This window comes from Myotis davidii, unplaced genomic scaffold, assembly GCF_000327345.1.
Source record: "Myotis davidii unplaced genomic scaffold, ASM32734v1 scaffold616, whole genome shotgun sequence".
NCBI lineage: Eukaryota > Metazoa > Chordata > Mammalia > Chiroptera > Vespertilionidae > Myotis > Myotis davidii.
In genome coordinates, this window is record NW_006291965.1 from 4,852,372 (window position 1) to 4,860,611 (window position 8,240).

Genomic DNA, 8,240 nt, shown 5'->3' on the forward strand with positions numbered 1-8,240 from the left:
AGCGCCCGGGCTGCCGGCCGCCATCTTGGCTGGAAGTTAATTTGCATATCGCCCTGATTAGCCAATGGGAAGGGTAGTGGAGGTATGGCTAATTGCCATGTTTCTCTTTTATTAGATAGGCGGAGATATATATATATATATATAGATATATATGTATAGATATATCTTGTTTTATGCCAACCGTTTTGTGGCAAGCTGCTATAGCAGTTACAGGAACTTGAACAGTCAACAACTTGGACATAGTACCTTTCTTTTATGGACCTCAGAAAGAGATGGGAGAGAGAGAAATAAATAAGCATTAGGATAAAGAGGGATAACTGTGATTAGTGACAGGATAAGGGGAGATATGGGACTCTGACAGGATAAGGGGAGATATGGGACTCTGGCTGGGTAGCTCAGTTGGTTAGAGCATCATCCTGATATGCTAAGGTTGCAGGTTCTGTCCCCAGTTAGAGCACATATAAGAATCAACCAATGAATGCATAAATAAGTGGAACAACAAATCAGTCTCTCTCTCTCTCTCTCAAATAATTTTTAAGACTTTATATAGAAAAAAAATTTTACGACTCTAAAATAATTTTTAAGACTTTATATAGAAAAAAATTTTAAGGGAGGAGAATATGGGTGCTTTGGGACTTCTGCCAAAAATAACCTACTTGCATAAAGAATCAGGGAAGCTTTTCTACTGCAGGTTGAGCAGGAGTAGGGGGGTGCCCTCTCTCCTTCTGCTCTTGCTTCTGTGTATTTAAAGCCCATGAGGGGCATGCTTTATACTCCCGAATTCCCACTCCTCCACTGGAAAAGGTGCAGATTGAAGATGCCTGGCCGCTGAATCTACCGGTCAAGATTTATGAAACAGAGCACCGAAAGTGATACCAAACACTAGAAATGCTGCTGGATACGTGAGGGAGAGTACCGCAGAGGACTGCCTATAAGAGAAAATCTGCAGTGGCCTTTTCCAGCGCACCCGGATTTTGTAGCTCACTGTTAATTAGGACATCCCTTGGCCTTTATGAGACTGAGAGCAATCCACAGACTAAGAGTTAGGTCAGGCTTAAATTTTAAGGTGTTTGTCAAATCAAGCCTTGAAAAACCTACTGGTATAAAGGTAAATTCCATTAGCTGTGGTGGGGGTGCACATGTAAGGGGGGAATAGGGACTTCTTTATGTCATTTTTACATTTTTCTGCACTGCAGTTTTTCTCCTTTTAAAGCATTCTTCGGGGTGTGAGCATTGACAAACTAGACAGGAAACTTGGGGAATATGAATACGTGTAAATACCAAGTCAGACGTATTTTAAAGGATGTCATTTATTCTAAAGTGTGTACAAGTTACTTTAAAGCTATTAGTGTTTGGAATTCTCTAAAGGTAGAGACACATTTTTAAAACACACTTTTCCTAACAGATTTTAATCATGTTAAAGGCAGATTTTTTTTTCAACAAGAAAGAAACAAAAAATGTTGCTTCTGACCTGACAAACCTTAACATCTGCCTATCAGTTTTTGTTTTGTTTTTAATAAGGATCCCATACACAGCATCTTGAGGTGTTCAGCTGTAAAGGGTTATTCTGATTTGAAATTTCAGGGAAAAATTTGTGATATTGAGTTGAGCACTGTAGATTCTGTATTTGGGGGTAAGTAAGACCTTGAACAGCATTTATTTTTTGACTTTAGATTATTGCAGATTTTGGCATGTTTCTTTTTTGTCCCCTTTGCCATCCTTGGAATCAGAGGCAAAGAAAAGGAATGCTTCTTTCTTCTTTCTCCTTTCTTACTCCTACCTATCTTTGAATTATGTGTTGAGCATCTATAATATTGCAGTGTGTCCTATAAAGCACTGTGGATAACATAAAACAAGGATAAAATATTAAATTAATTGTCCCTAGTCAAAGCTCTTAAGCAGATCACGAAAATCTGCCAGACTTTAAGAGCAAACTCCTCTTTACAAAGAACGATTTAAAATAATAAAGACAACCATGGGAGCCCCATTTGCATTTTATTTCTGGCAGGTTTCACAGACTTCCCTCATGCCCTGGTGTTTTTCTTCTCATATGTTTCAGAGAAAGTCAACAGCAGTTCTAGACTAACATCTTGCTCTGTGGAAACTTACTAGGGACTATTTTTACCCGCTTTGTAAACTTTGCTCTTCGCTATTTGAGAAATTACAGTCCGGTGGCAATTGTGGATGGGGAAATGGGTTTGGAAGGAAGAGAACTTTGCTGGAATGATACCTTTGCTGATTCTGGGAACTGTTCTGATCTGAAGTTGCAGACACTTGCTTGAAATAATGTAGCATCCTCTCTCTCTCTCTCTCTCTCTCTCCTAACCCCCCCCTCCCCCTTTCTCTTTCTCTCTGTTTCTGTCTCTCTGGCTATGTGAGAAGAATGGGGGGAAAAGCTTTCTGAGAAAACACTCCCCCATCAATTTTGCTGTTGAAATATAGAAGGGATTTTGATTCATGGCACCAAGAATAGGGAAAAGAGGAAGCCCGAGAAAATGGACAGGAAATGGAAAAGAGAGAAATGAGAGAAAGAAAAACTGCACAGACACTGGGTGTTCTCAGCCTCTGTCCCAAAGACGTATTTGCTCATTCATTTGAGCATGTACCTGGAATTAATATTAGTTCCTGCAGACAAAGGGAATGATCCCCACATGGTTTCAGACTTTTATTTCACCTTTCCCATAGTTTGACTTGTAGAATAGATAGAAAATAACTTTCAGACCAAGCAATGTGTTGGAGGTGACAGTTTCATGATGTTTGTAAATCTGAACTTTCTACTAAGACCTCTGCATGAAACACCATTCTTGTCAGCAAGTCACCTTGAGATGATAATTAAAGGACATGTCTGTTGCTCTGTTGGTATGTCAGAGCATTTGAAAATATGTGACATGCAATATGACCATGGAAATAGATTGAGTTATAATTATTTCAGTAAAAGGCTGATATACCCATCTGAAAGAATACCTGAGGTTTAAAGGATTGGTTTGTAGGAAACAGAACAGAGTCTGGCACCCAGTAAGTATCCCATAATATCAGCTATTGCTGTTATTACTGAGGCTTTCACTTCTTGTCAGAATTTCTATTTTGCTGTAGAAACTGCATGTTTATAGTTATTATAAGGAATTGGAGAAACAAGTTGAATTTAAAAGGGAATGGTCCCAAGAGACAAAAGTAAGTTTGTCTTCCCCACACTAGAAGTTGAAGTTTGAATGTGCTTTAATTTCATTTCTAATCCATGTTCAGTGAAATGAATATTACTTTAGAGCAGTGATTCTCAACCTTTTTTCATCTCATGGTACACGTGAACTAATTACTAACATTCTGCAGCACACCAAAAATATAGTTTTTACTGATCTGACAAAAAAAATTAGTATAATTTTGATTCATTCACACCAGATATCTATTATTGTGGTGGCCATTGTCATTATTTTATTTGACAGTCTAAGGGAAAAGAGGTCAGTGCCACTGACTTAATAGTCAGGTACTGTACTAAATGTTTTAAAAATTCTTGCAGCACACTGGTTAAAAATCACTGACTTAGAATATGGTGAAAAGAATATAGGATCTGGGATTAGATTCCTGTTAAAACCCTGCCATATTCTTTGTCACTGGGGTAAATTACTTTAGGTGTAATCCTCAGTAGCATTATCTGTGATTGGGAATAATTGCCCTTGTGGTTAAAGGGAAGATAACATAAAAACAAATGTTAAAAACTAGGTACAGTTTTAGAACGTATTTATTTTAATCTGTTATAACATAAGCATGTTGTCTTCTGAGGGCTAATAAAAACAGTACTGAATCATCAAGGAAAGTTGCTATCAAGACCAATAAAGTAGTCTTAGCTCTCTTTAAAATATTTAATTAGTCGTCTGACCCATTGGGCTAACTTTCCCTGAGATATGGTTCTTCCCTCCATAGCTTGTCTCTCTTTCCTCCTACATGGAAGGCCCTGGGAATGAAAATGTGCTCCAGATGGCAGTCCTGCCCTGCTGGGTACTGGAAAATCTGACATGAGAAGAGCTCTAAACTGGGCAGGTGCAAAGAGAAATTGGAGGGTGGAGGAAGACGTCACTGAAGGGGCCTGGAGCAGTTCAAGAAGGCTTCAGAGAGTAGCTTCCTTGTGCTGGGCCACAAGAATGAATAAAATTTTTCCAGCAGAGAATGTATCTAGAGGGAAAGAACATTGCTGACTAAAGGCATATGGGTATCACATGCACCCACATGCACCTATTTCCTAGCAGGATTGCTAGGCAAAAACATTCATTGAGATGAAAAGTTGTGTATCATAATTAGCTAGTGTTAGTATAACTCAAAGGCAAAATTAAAATTTTTAATAACTTCACTTCCAATACTAACGGTAATATTTATTGCTTATTATGTACCATATCTGTCCTATGTAGTTTACATGTTTTAAATCACTTAAACCTCACACGATCTTGAGGACACTGCTATTATTATACCCATTTGACATATGAGAAAACTGAAGCACAGAGATGTTAAGATACTTGCCAAAGATAACACATCTTATAAGTAGAAAAACAAGGATTTGATCCAAGACTGTCTGGCTCCGGATCCTAGGCTTGTATCCACTACACTCTGCCGCCTCTACAGCAACAATCTGGAAGCTGAAATATCAAGACGTTATTTCCAACTCTTTAAAATATTATTTACTCTACAAACCAGTCTAGGTGATTTTCTAAAAACAGGCTTTCGCAGTTTTGCAGTCATTGCCAAAGCATGTAAAATGTAAGTTTGGGGGACTTACTAAGAATTCAGAAATTGCTTTCAGATTCCTATGTAGACTTCCATGGGAGTAGAAGTGACTAATTATTGTAAGTGCTCAGCATTTCATCTGTCCATAATAGAGAGTACTGAACTAACTTTCACTCTGGCCTGTTAGCCATTTTCTCAGCCAATCAATCTATCTGTCGTTCATAACACAAAGGCAGATAATATGTTAAAAATTAACATTAATGCCCAGCCAGCGTGGTTCAGTGGTTGAGCATTGACCTATGAATCAGGAGTTCATGGTTCAATTTCCAATCAGGGCACATACCCGGGATGCAGGCATGACCCCCAGTGTGGGGTGTGCAAGAGGAAGCTGATCAATGATTCTCTCTCATCACTGATATTTCTCTCTTTCTACCTCTCTGAAATCAATAAAAATATATTTTAAAAAATTACCATTAATACAAATAAGAGGGAGGTTTATTTTAAAAATCAGATGAAAATGTTTTTCTCTCTTCAGAGTGACTCATTGCCCTTGATGATAGCCTTTGAGTTCTCTTGTCCACTTATAGCTGAAGAATCAGTTTGGCTGTTGTAATATGACATTCAGGTGGCCACATTAAAAATATTTTTATTTATTTTATTTTATTTTATTTAATGAATTCCTATTTCTTGCTATATGCTTGCTAAAACCCAGAGTGAGCTCTTTGGAGTCTTCTGGCCAGTGGCCATCCCTCTGCAGGTGCCCGGAACTGTGCACCTTAAGATATCAGCATCTATGAATTCTCTGGGGCGTTACTTCTCTCGCTTTCTCTTTCTCTTATTTTCCTGCTTACCTTCCTTTCTCTTCCTCTGTCTTCCCTCAGACACATCTTACCTAAAATGCTCTGCTCTGCCTTTGAATTGAAGAATGGCCTTGATTACAAATGCCTGCTCAGACAGGCCCAGCCTCCCAGAAAGAAAATCTGCCGTGGCCTTGGCAGCATGGCAGGTGGCAATTGGAGCTGCGCAGGGACACTCAGCATCCGCTGCAGCTCTTGTCTCTTGATTAGGCCCCAGAGACAAGGCTTCCAGGAGGAGCCACACTTGTCAGCTGTCAATCAGGAGGCAGTCTGTCCCTCCCAGGTACTGCCCCTGCCACAGGAGGGTGACCAGACTGTAAAAATGAAATAGACTTCAGTGGGATGCCAGAAATTCATTTTCTCCCTCGAATGCTTTCATCTCACTCATTTCACTGTGTTTACAGGCCCACGGGTTTCCTAAGGGCAGCCACGATTTAGATTTACAGCTCCCCAGGCAGTCTGATTCTGAGGAAAAGTTACAACACCTATAATGTATTACTGTCTCCTGGAGGAGCAGAGAATGTCAGGGGATGCAGAGGTTGGCTGCCCCAATAACTGCAGGCTCTCTCTGCATTGCAGCACTGAAAAATGCAGGCTGGGCTGGACAACCCTTAGCCTCTCTCGTGATCTACCTGCACATAAACACAGAACACATTCCAGTTCTTAGAGATTTGGTGGTGGTAGTGATCGTAACTTCAGTGTGTCATTATAAGAGGCTCTGCAACATAGAAGTCCAGGCAGCCACTTCCCAGACAGTGGACAGGGCAGAGAGTTCAGATATAAGGTCCAAAAACTAGACTGGATTTGGAGGAGGGAAACATACAACATTCTGGGTGGGGTGGGGAGAGGGGTTGTTGTTGGCCAAAACAGAGACTCCCTATAAAGACTTGTCTCTCTTGTTGATTCATTTCACTTAAAATTTGGTGCATCTTTGCTAAGAGAAGTAGGACCAGCATTAAGATGAGTCCCAAGGGAAACTGTCAAATGTGTGAGGGCAAGATGACTAATCCCTGCCTTGCAAGGTGCAAACTCTGATTCCTGGAATTTAGCTTCCTTTAGAGTATGGATGTTGCCACTCAGCTAGGTACCCACTTAGGGAGCAAAACCTGTAACAAGTCACTTTCTGAAGCTGAAGAAGGTAGTGGGTGTTTGAAATGTTGACCTTGGTCTGTTCTCCAGCTTGCCTCTAGCATGGGACCTGGAGCATGGAGATCCACAGGCTTCATTGTCCTTCTTCAAGTGCCCTATCTTGCTCTCCAAGGTGCTATCTGAGTTCCATTCACTACTCCTAGCATGTATGCATTGCTTGGTGTCCCTGAGGGTGGACAGTATACTGAGACACTCATTTGCTTCTGCACCTCCCCCCTCTCATTCTGCTCTGCTATCTAGTCTCTGGGAGGGGTCATTGGCTCTCTCTGTGAGCTGCTCAGGTTGGTGTGTGTGAGGACCAACTGAATAAAGGTTGAATCGCCAAGTAGAAATACACACTTATGACTATTAAATTAAATGTGGCTTATTAATAAAAACAATTTTGTACCATTTGGAAACTGTGTCCTCCAAAACCCAGTGAAAATCTCACAACCTGAAAGAACGTGATGGGCTCTACTAATAGTGTTTATCCTGCCCTTCCCCTGATGCCAGTAGTGAGGGGCTGCCTATAGGTCTAAGTTTGGTACATAATTTTTTAACTGGTAAGAAACTAATTGTTTGACATGATCTGGGATACTAAAGGAAATAAACCCATTTTCCATTAAGTATTAATATTTCAGCCAACGTTATTAATTTTTAAGATGCAGAGTCATTTGGAAGAACTGGCCAGAAACTTGAGGATCTCAAAGGGAAATACTTTGTCTTAAAGAGAAGCCAAAGACCAAATGTCTGGGTGAGCAGCAGAGAGTATATAGCACCCTAGAGGGCTCAGTGAACCCTGCTTCTCTTGCCTTCTAGAAATACATTTTCCAGTTCTCCTTGCAGTTAAGTAGATCCATGTTATTGTCTTCTGGCCAACTTCCAGGTCTGGTCCCATGTGATCCCCTTCCACTGGATAGGTGCAGAAGATAAAGAGGCCCTAGAGCAGGTGTCCTCAAACTTTTTAAACAGGGGGCCAGTTCACTGTCCCTCAGACGGTTGGAGGGCCGGACTATAGTTTTTTAAAAAAAAAAAAACTATGAACAAATTCCTATGCACGCTGCACATATCTTATTTTGAAGTAAAAAAACAAAACGGGAACAAATACATTATTTGTATTTGCATGTGGCCCACGGGCCATGCCTGCCCTAAAGCATATGGAATCACATGGCACAAGGAGTCTGGTCCCTGAATGACAGCATGGAGCAGAGGCCTCACTGTGCCCTTCTTCCTCACCCTTCCCTCAACCCATGCTCATATGCTGTTCCATATTAGACTCTGACATGGGTGAGAAATAAACTCATATTGTGTCAAACCACTGAGATTTGAGGATTTATATGTTTCATAGATGAAATCAGTGATTTTTCGCTAGGTTAAAAACAGTACAGAAACGTTATCGCTTGATAAATATGAACATACCTTCCCCATCCTTCCCCATCCTTTGTTCTAATGCAGTGGTCAGCAAACTGCAGCTCGCGAGCCACATGCGTCTCTTTGGCCCCTTGAGTGTGGCTCTTCCACAAAATACCACGTGCGGGCGCG